The sequence below is a fragment of the Bos taurus genome, chromosome 23 (genome assembly GCF_002263795.3).
Source record: "Bos taurus isolate L1 Dominette 01449 registration number 42190680 breed Hereford chromosome 23, ARS-UCD2.0, whole genome shotgun sequence".
Taxonomy (NCBI): Eukaryota; Metazoa; Chordata; class Mammalia; order Artiodactyla; family Bovidae; genus Bos; species Bos taurus.
Window position 1 is genome coordinate 18,645,488 of NC_037350.1, and position 14,641 is coordinate 18,660,128.

Here is a 14,641-nt window from a genome sequence, read left to right on the forward strand (position 1 = left end):
CTCTGTGCTTCCACTACAGGGGTCACAGGTTCGATCCCTGGTCAGAGAATCAAGATCCTGAAAGCACATGGCATGGCCAAAATAAAGGAATAAAAGAAAACAATACTTGTTTTTCAGGGGATGAGGAGAGAGGGTCTATCAATACCTGAAAATAAAGTAGAGAATTCAGTTGAGACAAATATACAGAAACATTCAGTTTGACAAAGTATTTTCATGGAGATATTTAGATGTAAGTAAAACTGGATCTAATTCAGGGAATTGTTTGAGTAACTGTCTCCATTTTCTATTATGCATATGCATTTATTTTTCTACGAAATGTGGAAAGAGGGAGGAAAATTAATCTGTACCATGAGTGAAGTAAACCATGGTATAGATAATGCAACCTGCTGTTCCTAGTTCACATTCTGAAGCTGGATGCAAACCTGTATTGACTAAAGAATGCTCAGATCAATTGCTAGTGACCAGGAGTGAAAACTGAAAGTGTTACCTGCTCAGCCATGTCCGACTTTCTGCAACCCTGTGGACCGTAGCCCACCAGGCACCTCTGTCCATGGAATTCTCCAAAGAGAATACTAGAGTGTGTGGCCATTTCCTTCTCCAGGGGCTCTTCCTGACCCAAGGATAGAACCCAGGTCTCCTGCATTGCAGGCAGATTCTACCATCTGAGCTATCAGGGAAGCCCAGTGACCAGGGGTTTATATCAAAAATTTAATCAAGTTAATTTACTTTTATTTTTAGTCTTTCATGGATGCAGCAGAAGCTATATCCTCTTTCCAGAGTATACTTAAACTCATTAACCCAAAAAATACGGGCTTCTATGCCACCCTAATCCTAACACTAAACTTTCCCACTGGCTCAGCTGTAAAGAATCTGCCTGAGGGAGACCTGGGTTCAGTCCCTGGGTTGGGAAGATCCCCTGGGGGAGGGCATGGCAACCCACTTCAGTATTCATGTCTGGAGAATCCCATGGACAGAGGAGTCTGGCGGGCTACAGTACATACGGTCCCAAAGAGTCAGGCAATACTAAAGCAACTGAGCACACATATGCCACTTATTAGTATAATAATTTGTATTGAGAATGATATAAACTTCAGAGTTTTGTTGTGATGATTGCCTGAAAATGTACATAAGATGTCTGGCACATAAAAAGCCCTTAATATGTCTTCTTTTTCATTATTACTATTAAGAAGATGGATGACTCAAAAAACCCAGTTTTGAAAAGTGAATAATAGTTGAACAAAATGAAAAAGGGTAATTTAGGCAAAGGGAGTAACATAAGCAAAGCCAATGTGTTAGAGGGAATTGCAACCCGTCCAGCACACTGGGATCACAGTGTGTAAAAATGGGAGCCAGAAACTTGGGAGGGGACAAATCAGAGAAAGTCTTGGGCGTTGTTTTATGGAATTTGGACTTTATCTGATAAAAAATGGGGAAACTTGGAAATATGTATTTTAATGACATTATTAAATTTGCCTGTTACGAGGTTGGCAGTGATGTGCAAGAAATATTGGAAGGGTGAAAAATTGGAAGAAGTTAACTCAAGAAAGAGATGATATAGGCTAGAGCTATGTCAGTGGACTAGGAAATGATAGAACATAACGGATGGAAGAAATACTAAGGAAGTAGAATATAGAGGACCAAAATATAACTAACTGGTAAGATATCAGGATGGAGGTAAGCCCCAAGAAATAGAATGATTCCAAATTTCCTCAAGTTACCGAGAGGCAAGTTAGTCATGTTAAGTGTAAGGTGACCATATGAAATCGCAGGTAGCTATAAAGCAGTAGCCAACTGGACACTTCAGACAGAGTGGTGGAGATAGAAGCCAAAATCAAGTCTGGAGTTCAAGAGGGTAGATGCCCATTGGGAAACAGTAGCACACAGTATGTAGCATTCCACACATGTCACTTAGATGTGGAATTTAGCCCTGTACCAGCTTTGGCCTTAAAACGTTCTCCTAAAGGATCTGTGGACACAACTGAAGCCAAGAGAGACAATGAAATGCCCAGAAGAGTACGCATAGAACAAAGACTGGATTCTACACACCCACATTCAGTAGGACAGGGAGAGGAAGAACTCGTGAAGTACACTAAGGAAGCAGTGTTGTCATGGAAACCAGGAGGGCCAGGAGTTTTAAAGAGAGATGAACAGTACTAAAATGAGTTAGTTGGATTTAGCCCGTTCAAAACGACGTTTGGCAAAGCAGCTCCAATACAGTGGTAGGATTCATAATTTGTGCTCTCTCAGTCATGTCCGACTCTTTGCAACCCCTGGACTGTAGCCCTCCAGGCTCAGCAGCTCTAGGCAATAAGACAGGAGCAGTTTGCCATTTCCTCTTCCAAGGGATCTTCCTGACCGAAGGATCAAACTCTTAGTCTCCTGGGTCTCCTACAGTGGCAGATGGATTCTTTACCACTAGTGCCACCTAGGAAGCCCCTAGTAGGATATGTGGGAAGTCTCTGACAGGATTAGAAATTTGATTGTGGTGACTTGAAAAAGGAAGAGTAGATAAGGAAGTTGAGAATTCAACTGTGTTATTCTTTCCAAGAACTTGGACAGTGAAAGAAGCAAGAGAGTAGAGAAATATTCGAGGTCACAGAATAGATTTTTTTTAAGTTCAAGACCTTGAGTTTGCTCAAAAACTTTGGAGAAGATATCAGTAAAGAGGTTGAACACTTGATGTAGAGGAGGGACAATGGCAAAAATATCTGGGACATAAAGATGACAGTAGAACCTGGAAGAAATGGGAAGGTTTTTTTTTTTTTTAACTTTTTATTTTATATTGGAGTATAGTCAATTAATAATGTTGCCATGGTTTCAGGTGCACAGCAAGGGGACTCAGCCATACATATACATGTGTCCGTTCTCCCCCACACTCTCCTCTAAACAGGAAGGTGTTTTTCTTTTTTCTTTTTTTTTTTTACCTTTTTATTTTGTACTGCGGTATAGCTGATTAACAATGTTGTGATAGTTTTCAGGTGAACAGCTAAGGGATTTAGCCATACATATACACGTATCCATTCTCCCCCAAACTCCCCTCCCATCCAGGTTGCCACATTCAGCAGAGTTCCATGTGCTATGCAATAGGTCTTGGTTTGTTATACATTTTAAATAACAGTGTGTACATGTCTATCCCAAACTGCATTAACTGTCCCTTCCTCCAAGAAACCATAAATTCCAAACAGGAAGTTTTTTTTTTTAATTTATTTTTTTACTGAAGGATAATTGCTTTACAGGATTGTCTTCTTTTCTGTCAAACCTCAACATGAATCAGACATCAGTTCAATTCAGTTCAGTCACTCAGTCATGTCTAACTCTGCGAACGCATGCACCGCAGCACGCCAGGCCTCCCCGTCCATCACCAAATCCTGGAGTCCACCCAAACCCACGTCCATTGTATTGGTGATGCCATCCAACCATCTCCTTCTCCTCCTGCCCTCAATCTTTCCCAGCATCAGGGTCTTTTCCAATGAGTCAGCTTTTCTCATCAGGTGGCCAAAGTATTGGAGTTTCAGCTTCTACATCAGTCTTTCCAATGAACACCCAGGACTGATCTCCTTTAGGATGGACTGGTTGGATCTCCTTGCAGTCCAAGGGACTCTCAAGAGTCTTCTTCAACACCACAGTTCAAAAGCATCAATTCTTTGGCGCTCAGCTTTCTTTATAGTCTAATTCTCACATCCATACATGACTACTGGAAAAACCATTGCCTTGACTAGACAGACCTTTGTTGGCAAAGTAATGTCTCTGCTTTTTCATATGCTGTCCAAGTTGGTCATAACTTTCCATCCAAGGAGTAAGTGTCTTTTAATTTCATGGCTGCAGTCACCATCTGCAGTGATTTTGGAGCCCCAAAAAATAAAGTCAGCCACTGTTTCCCCATCTATTTGCCATGAAGTGATGGGACCAGATGACATGATCTTAGTTTTCTGAATGTTGAGCTTTAGGCCAACTTTTTCACTCTCCACTTTCACTTTCATCAAGAGGCTCTTTAGTTCTTCTTCACTTTCTGTCATAAGGGTGGTATCATCTGCATATCTGAGGTTATTGATATTTCTCCTGGCAATCTTGATTCCAGCTTGTGCTTCATCCAGCCCAGCATTTCTCATGATGTACTCTGCACAGAAGTTAAACAAGCAGGGTGACAATATGCAGCCTTGACGTACTCCTTTTCCTATTTGGAACCAGTCTGTTGTTCCATGTCCAGTTCTAACTGTTGCTTCCTGACCTGCATATAGGTTTCTCAAGAGGCAGGTCAGGTGGTCTGGTATTCCCATCTCTTTCAGAATTTTCCACACAGTAATCATACATCCCCTCCGTTCTGAACCTCCCTCCTTCTCCCTTTCCATATCACCCCTCTAGGTTGATACAGAGCCCCTGTTTCCTGAGCCATACAGCAAATTCCCGTTGCCTGTCTATTTTACATATGGTAATGTCAGTTTCCATGTTACTCTTCCCATACATCTCACCCTCTCCTCCCTTCTCCCAATGTCCATAAGTCTATTCTCTATGTCTGTTTCTCCACTGCTGCCGTGTAAATAAATTCTTCAGTACCATTTTTCTAGATTCCATATATATATGTTCAGTTCAGTTCAGTTCAGTCACTCAGTCATGTCTGACTCTTTGCAACCCCATGAATAGCAGCACACCAGGCCTCCCTGTCTATCACCAACTCCCGGAGTTCACCCAAACTCATGTGCCTCAAGTCAGTGATGCCATCCAGCCAAAATATATGTTAGAATACAATATTTATCTTTCTCTTTCTGACTTGCATCACTCTGTATAATAGGTTCTAGGTTCATCCACCTCATTAGAACTGACTCCAATGTTTTCCTTTTTATGGCTGAGTAATATTCCATTTAAGGGCCTAGATCTGATAGATAGAGTGCCTGATGAACTATGGAATGAGGTTTGTGACATTGTACAGGAGACAGGGATCAAGACCATTCCCATGGAAAAGAAATGCAAAAAAGCAAAATGGCTGTCTGGGAAGGCCTTACAAATAGCTGTGAAAAGAAGAGAAGCAAAAAGCAAAGGAGAAAAGGAAAGATATATATAAAAAAAAAAGGAAAGATATAAACATCTGAATGCAGAGTTCCAAAGAATAGCAAAAAGATTGGGGCTGGTGCACTGGACGGCCCAGAGGGATGGTATGGGGAGGGAGGAGGGAGGAGGGTTCGGGATGGGGAACACATGTATACCTGTGGCGGATTCATTTTGATATTTGGCAAAACTAATACAATTATGTAAAGTTTAAAAATAAAATAAAATTAGAAAAAAAAAAAAAACAAAGAATAGCAAAAAGAGATAAGAAAGCCTTCTTCAGTGATCAATGTAAAGAAATAGAGGAAAACAACAGAATGGGAAAGACTACGGATCTCTTCAAGAAAATCAGAGATACCAAAGGAACATTTCATGCAAAGATGGGCTAGATAAAGGACAGAAATGGTATGGACCTAACAGAAGCAGAAGATATCAAGAAGAGATGGCAAGAATACACAGAAGAACTGTACAAAAAAGATCTTCACGACCCAGATAATCATGATGGTGTGATCACTCACCTAGAGCCAGATATCCTGGAACGTGAAGTCAAGGGGGCCTTAGAAAGCATCACTACAAACAAAGCTAGTGGAGGCGATGGAATTCCAGTTGAGCTATTCCAAATCCTGAAAGATGATGCTGTGAAAGTGCTGCACTCAATATGCCAGCAAATTTGGAAAACTCAGCAGTGGCCACAGGACTGGAAAAGGTCAGTTTTCATTCCAATCCCAAAGAAAGGCAATGCCAAAGAATGCTCAAACTACCGCACAATTGCACTCATCTCACGCGCTAGTAAAGTAATGCTCAAAATTCTCCAAGCCAGGCTTCAGCAATATGTGAACCGTGAATTTCCTGATGTTCAAGCTGGTTTAGAAAAGGCAGAGGAACCAGACATCAAATTGCCAACATCTGCTAGATCATGGAAAAAGCAAGAGAGTTCCAGAAAAGCATCTATTTCTGCTTTATTGACTATGCCAAAGCCTTTGACTGTGTGGATCACAATAAACTGTGGAAAATTCTGAAAGAGATGGGAATACCAGACCACCTGACCTGCCTCTTGAGAAATTTGTATGCAGGTCAGGAATGGACATGGAACAACAGACTGGTTCCAAATAGGAAAAGGAGTTCGTCAAGGCTGTATATTGTCACCCTGCTTATTTAACTTATATGCAGAGTACATCATGAGAAATGCTGGACTGGAAGAAACACAAGCTGGAATCAAGATTGCCGGGAGAAATATCAATAACCTCAGATATGCAGATGACACCACCCTTATGGAAGAAAGTGAAGAGGAACTAAAAAGCCTCTTGATGAAAGTGAAAGTGGAGAGTGAAAAAGTTGGCTTAAAGCTCAACATTCAGAAAACGAAGATCATGGCATCTGGTCCCATCACTTCATGGGAAACATATGGGGAAACAGTGGAAACAGTGTCAGACTTTATTTTTCTGGGCTCCAAAATCACTACAGATGGTGACTGCAGCCATGAAATTAAAAGATGCTTACTCCTTGGAAGGAAAGTTATGACCAACCTAGATAGCATATTCAAAAGCAGAGACATTACTTTGCCAACAAAGGTCCGTCTAGTCAAGGCTATGGTTTTTCCTGTGGTCATGTATGGATGTGAGAGTTGGACTGTGAAGAAGGCTGAGCGCCGAAGAATTGATGCTTTTGAACTGTGGTGTTGGAGAAGACTCTTGAGAGTCCCTTGGACTGCGAGGAGATCCAACCAGTCCATTCTGAAGGAGATCAGCCCTGGGATTTCTTTGGAAGGAATGATGCTAAAGCTGAAACTCCAGTACTTTGGGCACCTCATGCGAAGAGTTGACTCATTGGAAAAGACTCTGATGCTGGGAGGGATTGGGGGCAGGAGGAGAAGGGGACGACAGAGGATGAGATGGCTGGATGACATCACTGACTCGATGGACGTGAGTCTGGGTGAACCCTGGGAGTTGGTGATGGACAGGGAGGCCTGGCGTGCTGCGATTCATGGGGTTGCAAAGAGTCGGACACAACTGAGCGACTGAACTGAACTGAACTGAACTGAGGGTTAGTTTTCTGGTAGTCTAGGGTCTTGGAGGCAGTGCTCCCACTCCAAAGGCTCAGGGCTTGATCTCCATTTCAGCACTGAGGGAATCTGGAAATAATTTCTGTCCTTTTGGTTTTGTAGTCCATGAATTGGGCCAAAGTGTCAGTTCTTAAGTTGAATTTCCATTTCTATGGTTATTTTCTCTTTCGGCACTGCTGCGTAAATGTAATTTTGCTGCAATGGAAGCACTGGTTTAAGTAGTTGGGGAGTCCTGTGGGATTAAGTTAGAGCTGGCATTGTGGTACACTTCTCAGATATAAGAGTTGATAGCCTTGGAGGATCCCAGTGAATGGCTTGTATATGAGTGCCTATCAGGGGCAGCTCTTAGTTTTCGTTACTTTGTCAAAAATCTCGTTACTCTCCTTAAGACTGCCTCTTTGACAGCAAGGTATCACTCACTTGTCCGTCCACACCTCCTCATTCCCCAAGCCTCTGCACCTTGCATTCTCACCTCCACAGCCGAATCCCCGCTGCAAGCTCCACTCCTAAACAGGAAGTTTTTGATCAAAAGTCCAGGAAGTGGAATGAACCTTAAAATAGAAAAGGATTAACTGGAAGAAAAGAACAAGAACTTGAGGCAGTTCATACCAATGACCCCAATTTTGAGATTCCCTAATATTTGAAAATAACTTCTACAGAACTTGTGACTTCCCCCAACTAGAAAGCAAGTGATAAAGCAAAAACTAGGCTACTCAACCATATTCTAGTCATTTTTTAGTTACATTTTTCATATCATAGTGTAATATATTTATTCAGAACAATATCCTTCAAGATTTAAAAACTCTGCTGGTTTCTCTCTGGAAATGGATGTCATACGTGATTAAAAAATCTGAACCAAGAGAATATTTTGTTTCAAGTTTTACCAAGAGAATTCTGTTAAAAATTTTTGCTTCTCTACTCAATTTCTACTTTTATATTAGAAATAAAATTGTTCTTAACTCAGTCAAAAGTATTCAGTAACTCACTGTATAGCAGCAGTTCTCAAGTATGCTCCTGCAATAATCATCCCATTCTAATTAATGGTAGATGGGGAGAAAGCATACAAATTGAATTTTCTCAATTTTAAGTTATTCTTCCATAAATTTTTCTTAACCTTTTGGCCCTTGTAACTGATTATTTTGCAAAAAGAAGTGCTAATAGGTTACAAAATAAGTGAACAAATAGTAAAGTAATATTAATAAAACTTGAAGTTAGCCAGTCATACTTCATTGAATAATTTGTCTATAATTGGACACATGTTCATGGTTATAATTTTTATACTGCATACCAAAAATACAGTCCATTTCTACTACCATTGTTCCAACAGTGTTGCCTTTGCTCAAATACTTGGAACCTAACTTAGAACTACTTTTGGGATCTGGAGAGATGTTCTTTTGAATACCTTAAACAATGGGAAAGCCAACAGTCACAATCTGGAAGAATCTTAAAAACTTATTTTATAGCCAAGTAGGTAGGTGGGTGATAAGGCTGATTTATCCAGATGTGCCTTGCTTTAAGAAATATGAGGCTCCCCTGGTGGCTCGGTGGTAAAGAATCTGCCTCTCAATGCAGGAGACGCAGGTTTGATTCCTGGGTCAGGAAGATACCATGTGTCATGGGGCAACTAAATCCATGCACCACAACTATTGAGACTGTGCTCTAGAGCCTAGGAATTGAAACTACTGAGCTCACTCCCCCTAGAGCCAGTGCTCAGCAACAAGAAAAGCCACTGCAATGAGAAACCCACTCACCAGAGCTAGAGAAAAGCCCTCTCAGCAATGAAGACCTAGCACAGCCAAAAATAAATACATACATAAATAAAACATTTTAAAAATAAATATGACATCATATGTGGAAATCCATATGTACAATCTATAGGTGCACAGAGCAGATGACAATGAGGTGTTTCTGTAAGTACTGATAAGACTAATCTCTGAAAGTTAGTTTGTACAATAAACAAGTAGCAGATCACAGAAGGGATATAGATCAACACAAGCCTTAATTGTAACCTGACTACAATACCAGATCCGAAAATAGGTTAGTAAGTTTCAAAGCACAGAAAAAGCAGAATTAGAATTAGAAATTGGCATAGCATATTTTTATATGGTGGAGGTGAATGGGAAAAGAGAAACGAGTCAGGCTATCAGAGTCCTAACATCATTCAAGGAAACAAATTAGGTAGCTAACTCCTCTTATCCTGATTCTGTTATGATCAGCAATCTTTGGATATTGTTCCAAATAATATTATGATCAAGCTGATTGTTGTTGTTCAGTCGCTCAGTTGTGTTCAACTCTTTGTGACCCTGCGGACTGGAGCATACCAGGCTTACCTGTCCTTCACCGTCACTGCTCAAACTCATGTCCACGGAGTTGGTGATGTCATCCAACCATCTCAGTCTCTGTCGTCCCCTTCTCCTCCTGTCTTCTATCTTTCCCATCATAAGGGTCTTTTCCAATGAGTCAGCTCTTCCCATCAGGTGGCCAAAGTATTGGAGCTTCAGCTTCAGCTAATAGGATCAAGCCGATAGTATGGTTCATTCCAACCAGCAGTTATATTTCCTCACTACAAATTGATAACTCAGCATTTCAGTTTTAATGCTGGTCTTATTTGAGTCAGGGTGAGTCAGCTTGGAAACAGGGATAATGTTACCTGGTAAGGGTCGGGACCAAACCCCAAACTCCACAACTCTACAGTGAGAGGCTCAGACAGCCCTCCTTGGCAGCACCCCAACCTGGAACCCTGCCTTCCTTCTGAACAACTTCAGGAAACAGATAAATTAGCATGTGCTTATTCACTTCATAAAAGGATCAGTTGCTTTATGAAAATATTTTAAAGCCCAAGGAACTTAAAGTGGATGTTATTCAGTCACTGAGAAATGACTTCTGAGTTCACTCAGAAATTCTTTAACCTTCACATAACTAGTCTTGATGGTGCAGTGGGATTGAAATGAGAATGTATTCAACAGTCGCACATTTGAGAAGTTCAGCCGTTAAAGAAAGGAAGGAAACAAGATGGAAGACGGAAACGGTTATGGTGCAAGTGAAAAGAGTTTTGGTTCTTTTTTTTTTTTGGGGTCTCCCCCTCATGTAAAGGACATTAGATTAGGAAAAAAGAAAGAAGGAGCTGACAGAAACCTGTGAGATAGCCATTGAGTAGATGAAGTGGAATTCAGGCTCCCTAAGAAGATTGGGTTTGTGTGGCAAAGGATGCAGGCATATCTCTTCTCTGGGAATAACTCCTTCAAAATTCCTCTGAAATATTAATATAATATTTAGGCACTTCTTCTAAATGCGTAGCTTTATTACTAGAGAATGGCTTTAGACTCTCTTTTCTCTGATCAGGTATCTCTCAGCTTTTTATTTACCAAATATGATTTAAGTTTCTCTCACAGTTAAAAGAGGAAGAAAGGTGTGATTCCTGTCCTAGAGGAACTTACCCCCTAACAGGAGAAATGGATCTGTAAACAAATCATTTGGGGTTTCATAAAGGTGGAGCATACTATGGGACCAATGAGTTTTACTTTTTAAATATATAAAGAATACTTTAAAACTATTTAATCCACTCGATTAGAGGCTTTTGTCTTTCCCAGCTTCCAGTCTTAACCTGCAGGTCTCAGTGTAGTTAATAGTTAAGCTTTTACAGATAAGTCCAATCAGTTAAACAGCAAGCAAGTCATTTGCTTCAACAGGATAAACAGAACTACACACTCTAGTGAAAGTCGCTCAGTCGTGTCCGACTCTTTGCCACCCCGTGTACTGTATGTAGCCTACCAGGCTCTTCTGTCCATGGCATTCTCCAGAGAATAATGGAGATTGAACTCAGGGATTCAGGGATTGAACCCTGGTCTCCCGCACTGCAAGTAGATTCTTTACCATTTAAGCCACCGAGGAAGCCCACATACACTAAGGGATTCAGAATTATGTTATTGGGCTTTCCCTAGAGATCAGTTGGTAAAGAAGCTGCCTGCAATGCAGGAGACCTGGGTTCGATCCCTGGGTCAGGAAGATCCCCTGGAGAAGGAAATGGCAACCCACTCCAGTATTCTCGCCTGGAGAATCCCACGGACAGAGGAGCCTAGCAGGCTACAGTCCATGGGGTCACAAGAGTCGGACAGGACTTAACTACTAAACCACCACCACAATCCCTGTCTTCAAGAAATCTGCAGTTCATTTGGAGAGCTAAAGCTAATAGAGCATTTTATTTTTTGTTGTTTATATTTAAATATAATTTCCTTATTAAAGGGGGAAATAATTTGGCTGTACAGCCCCCTGCGACAATTCTAACATATTCTCCAGACAGGAGAGATTTTAGGTCAGTGGAGGGGAAGTCGGAAGAAAAAGAAGGGAAACCAAGTAGTTGTCGTATTAATTAGAAAAAACAAAACAAAAAAATCCTTTACACTTTGGATCCATGCTCCAATCTCCCTTTGATTATCTGCAGTGTGATTACAATATACCTAGGTGTAGATTTGGGGATGGGGTGCTAATTCTTCTGCTTGGTGTCCTCTGAGATTGCTCTGGTTGGTCTGTGGTTGGTGTCTGTCAATTAATTTTAGAAACTGCTCAGCTATTATTCAAGTATTTCTTTAGTCTCTCTCCTTGATCCTTCTTTTTCTGGTTTTCCCATCACAGTTATGTCACATCTTTTCTCCTTGTCCCACAGTTCTTGGATACTCTGTCTTAATTTTTTCATTCTTTTTTTTCTCTTTGTTTTTCAGTTTTGCAAGTTGCTAGTGACATATTTTCAAGCTTACTGAAATCTTTGTCTGTTCTGCTGAGCCCATTAAGGGCAGTTTTCATTTTGATTGCAGTGTTTTTTAATTTTTTTTTATTTCTAACAATTCTTTTTTAATCTTTCTTAGCATTTCCATTTTCCGACTTACATTAACTATCGGAACTTACATTGTAGTCCACTTTTTCCATTATAGCCCTTAGTGTATTAATCATAGTTATTTTAAATTCCCAGTCTAATAATACCAAAAATATCTTCGTCATATCCAGATGCCATATCTTTGTCTGGTTCTGATCCTTCAGATCTCTTCAGATTGAATTTTTAGCCTTTTAGTGCTCCTTGGAATTTTCTGCTGAAAGCCAGACATGATGTACTGGGTAAAAGTAAGTGAGGGCATTCAGTGTATGAAGTTTTCTGTTTAGCTAGGAGTTAGGTTGTGTTCACTGGTGCTGCAACCGTAGTGTTAGAGGCTAAAATTCCTCTAGGGTCTTTATTTTTGGATCCCCAAGAGATGCCTTCTTCAGCAGGGTCTGAGGCTTGCAGTTCTTTGAGTTGTAATTGTTTGACTGTATGTTTGTGTGTGGTCAGTCATGTCCGACTCCTTCTGTCCATGGGATTCTCTTGAGCCCATGTCTCCTGCACTGGCAAGTGGCTTCTTTACCACTTGAGCCACCTAGGAAGTCCTATAGCCTATGATTACATTTCAGGTTTTCAGTGAGCCTGTGTCCCTAGGCTGTGACCTTCCAGAGAACTCATCTTTTCCTCCCCAGCTTTGCTGCTGTTCAGTTGCTCAGTTGTGTCCGACTCTTTGCAACCCCATGGATTGCAGCACTCCAGGCTTCCCTGTCCTTCAGCATCTGCTAGAGTTTGCTTAAGCTTCTGTTCATTGAGTCAGCGATGCCACCCAGCCATCGCACTCTCTGTTGTCCCTTTCTCCCCTTGCCTTCGGTCCTTCCCAGCATCAGGGTCTTTTTCAATGAGTCAGCTCTTTGCATCAGGTGGCCAAAGTACTGGAGCTTCAACTTCAGCATCAGTCCTTGCAATGAATATTCAGGGTTGAATTCCTTTAGGACTGACTTGTTTGATCCCCTTGCAGTCCAAGGGACTCTCAAGAGTCTTCTCCAGCACCCTACTAAGTAGCTTAGAAGGACTAGAGGGATCTGGAATTGGGTATTTCCCTTCCTCCAGATACACAGCTAGAGGAGGCTGGAATTAGGTATTTCCTTTCCCTCAGGATTTCCCTGGTGGCTAAACTGGTAAAGAATCCACCCGCAATGCTGGAGACCTGGGTTCAATCTCTGGGTTGGGAAGATCCTCTGGAGAAGGGGAAGGCTACCTACTCCAGTATTCTTGCCTGGAGAATTTCATGGACTATAGTCTATGGGGTTGCAAAAAGTCGGACATGACTGAGCGACTTTCACTTTCACTTTCCCTCAGGTCAATTAGGCTTTGGTAAAACATTTTATCTTGGGGGTAAGCTAAACCATCTGTCTCTCCAGTGTTTGGGGCAGTGGTTTGCCCTGCAACCTCAGTTCTCTGATGGATCTATGAAGAAGTGTTGATTTTCAATTATGTTCAGCTTTTTTCTATTGTGAGGATGGGAGTGACAACTTCCCAGCTCTTTATGTGTCAGACTAGAGACTGGAAGCCTACTGCAATTTCATATATAGAAATAATCTATGAACTGATGTTGCTGTTGTTGTTTAATCACTAAGTCATGTCCGACTCTTTTGGGACCCCCAAGGACTGTAACCAGCCAGGCCCATCTGTCCATGGATTTCCCAGGCAAGAATACTGGAGTGGGTTGCCATTTCCTTCTCTAGAGGATCTTCCCCACCCAGGGATGGAACCCGTCTCTCCTGCATTGGCAGGTGGATTCTTTACCACTGAGGCACCAGGGAAGTCGAGCTTATGAACATTAGCCCCTAATTTCTATCAGTTGAAGCCACTCTAGTATCCAGTGGTAGAAAGACACACTGTTTTATGCTCGGATATAATTTTTAACCTGAATGCTGAGTCTCCCAATCCACTTGAGCTCTATTTACTCAATTGTAAAATGAGGGTAATATTCACTCTTCCTAAATCTTAGGCTTGCTGGAGAGTAAAGGAAGACTATATGAGAAAACCTTTGGACAAGAAGGATATGTCACAAAAATTCAATGAAAAAGGAGACAGTTTCTATGGTTCTTTATACTATAGCCTATAAAGGTAAATATTTCAAAAGTCACACACTATTTAACCCAAGAAATTTTTAACCACTATATTAATTATAAAAAGATTATTTGCTTTATGAAACAACTTCTTAATTCAATAATTGCTTTGAAATTAAGATAGAGTTTAAAGCTGAGTAGATATGATCAACTGATGGGTAATTATAAAGCTTTAGTACAGGAAACTCCCATATTCTAATTTATTCCATAATTACATATATGATAATATAAACTTTAATAATATGTATAATTATTATGTTATTGAATACATTTGTTTAAATATTATATAAAACAAAAAATAGAGTCCATATTAATAAATAAAATATCTGAGATTATCAGTTACATATTCATCTAGGATTTTTTCTTAATGTTTTTAAAAATTTGTTTTTTGTTTTGTTTTATTTTGATTAGGATTTTAAAATAAATCTTATTGAGGCATAATTTGCATATCATAAAATACACTTATTTTTATTGTATAATTCAATGGTTTTAAGTAAATTTACCATGTTGTGCAACTACCACCATAATTGAGTTTTAGAACATTTCATCACCCCAATAAAATCCTTTATGTGCATTTATAGTTAATCTCTAACC

At 40.5% G+C, this 14,641-nt stretch overlaps 1 protein-coding gene across 5 annotated transcripts in view; it reads left to right on the plus strand.

Annotated features, from left to right (window-relative positions):
• RUNX2 (RUNX family transcription factor 2) overlaps nucleotides 1-14,641 on the plus strand; it is a 351,735-nt gene that overhangs the window by 51,682 nt on the left and 285,412 nt on the right. The window lies entirely within an intron of this gene.